Below are 2,039 nucleotides of genomic sequence, written 5' to 3'. Positions count from 1 at the left end.
GCTGCCCAGTGATTTAATGTTTCTAGAATCATGGTTTCACTTGCCTTCTTTCACATTAGCCGATCATTTGGCATAAAAAGTGGCTTAGATGAAAAGGAAAGGCCTCTAGATCAGTGTTTCTCAACTGGAGGGTCGCGACCCAAAAGTGGGTCGCAGGAACATTTTCAGTGGGTCGCAGAGTGTGTGGTCAAAAAAACAACAAATGTTTAATTTTTAACCTATTTTGCTTAAATAAGACTTTTATTTTGAAATGCGCGAGCGATAACTGTACCGTTTGACATGTGAAATTTCATTTAATTATAGCAACGAATATGTCAAAGCGCAAGTACGACCCCGAATATGTAAAGTATGGATTTACATATATTGATGACAAAAAAGGCTTAAAACCTCAGTGTGTCATATGTGGTGATGTGCTCTCACAAGAGCACTTTTAGAAACCAAACATTTGTGTTTTTTTCTTTTGTAATATTTTTTATAATGTGAGACATTTTGTCAAATGACAATAATAAAACTTTGTTTATTTGTAAGTCTTGGTGATTTTCTTATGATTTATCTGTCACTTCTTGTGTATGTTAATAAATAAATACAAATTAATTATAATTCCTAAAATTATATTATAGTCCCAAAAATTTGGGCCGCGGGTTGATGACCATTTAAAAATGTGGGTCCCATGGCCAAACCAGTTGAGAACCACTGCTCTAGATTACGCTTATTTTACCAAAATAAAATATGATCATGCCTTGATTTTTAATTATTTAATTAGGACAGTAAGGTCTGACTTTGCTTAAACAACAGTCTTGTCACTTAACAGAAATATTGTACAGTATAGAATATGAAGTCATGGTGCAGTGGAAAAACAATTAATATTGTGTATGACTCCATTGAGCTTGGAGTACTGCATACATACATCTCTGCAATGACTCAAATAACTTATTAATAAAGTCTTAAAAAGTAAATAGCAAAGAAAGCATTAATGCAGGAGTTCGTTAAGATTCTTTGAATTCATTTTCAATGAATCCTTCATCTTACCCTAGACATGCTCACTAATGTTCATGTCTGGTTACTGGGCTGGCCAATCCTGGAGCACCTTGACTTTCTTTGCTTTCAGGAACTTTGATGTATAGACTGAAGTATGAGAAGGAGCGCTATCCTGCTGAAGAATTTGCCCTTTCCTGTGGTTTGTAACGTAATGGGCAGCAAATGTATCGATACCTCATCCTGATGATGTTGCCATACACTCTGCAGATCTCTCACACGCCCACATACTGAATGTAACCCCAAACCATGATTTTTCCTTCACCAAACATGACTGATTTCTGTGAGAATCTTCGGTCTATGCAGGTTCTAATAGGTCTTCTGCAGTATTTGTGATGACTGGGATGCAGTTCAACAGATGATTAATCGGAAAAATTGTGTATCAATTATTTAATCTTAATATTTAACATGTAAAACTGTTACTTTAATCAATTTAAAGTATTTATGGCGATGTCCTAATATGCACCATGCCTATTAAAACAGCATACTTGTTTCAAGAGAGGGCCAAAACAGGAAAGAAAAAAACTATTAAAATTGATTTTAAATGAAACTGAAAAGAATAAACTTAACCGTATATAGAAGAGAACTACGCTTTTCAAATTCACCAGAAAGCCTGTTTTAGATGTGCGTTTGTTCCGTTTCTCTATCTGTGTGTGTCCGTGTGAGAGAGTGAAAGGATGAGAGAGTACTCAATGGGCTCTTTGTCATCAAAGACTATGTTTATTTTCAAGTTTGGCGCTCCAACTGTCCTGTCCCTTTCACGCCCCTCCTCCTCTGTTTCTCCCCTCAACCTCAAGGCTCATGTTCCTTAGTGCAGCGTCTTTTTGTGCTCGGTCTATAACACAGAACTGACAATCCCTCTCTCTCCCTGTCTTTCTCTCAGCTGGTTTTCGCACAAGAGTAATAGGATTACCACACACTGCTCTGCCAAGGACAGAGACCAGAGGGGGAGACGGGAGGACAGGTTAAAGAGGGGGAGGAAGACACAGCAGAGATGAGCGGGA

The 2,039-nt window shown here is 37.5% G+C and overlaps 1 long non-coding RNA gene across 1 annotated transcript in view; it reads right to left on the bottom strand.

Moving 5' to 3' along the window:
* Positions 1-474: 474 nt before the first annotated feature.
* Positions 475-2,039, bottom strand: part of LOC141378171 (uncharacterized) — a 4,884-nt gene continuing 3,319 nt past the window's right edge. The window contains exon 3 of the long non-coding RNA XR_015511122.1: positions 475-2,039. This exon is cut by the window's right edge and continues 401 nt beyond it. This is a non-coding gene — a long non-coding RNA (uncharacterized LOC141378171).

Source organism: Danio rerio, chromosome 16, assembly GCF_052040795.2.
Source record: "Danio rerio strain M-AB ecotype USA chromosome 16, GRCz13ab, whole genome shotgun sequence".
NCBI lineage: Eukaryota > Metazoa > Chordata > Actinopteri > Cypriniformes > Danionidae > Danio > Danio rerio.
Note: the sequence above shows the minus strand (reverse complement) of the source record. Positions and strands in the feature narration are given on the sequence as shown.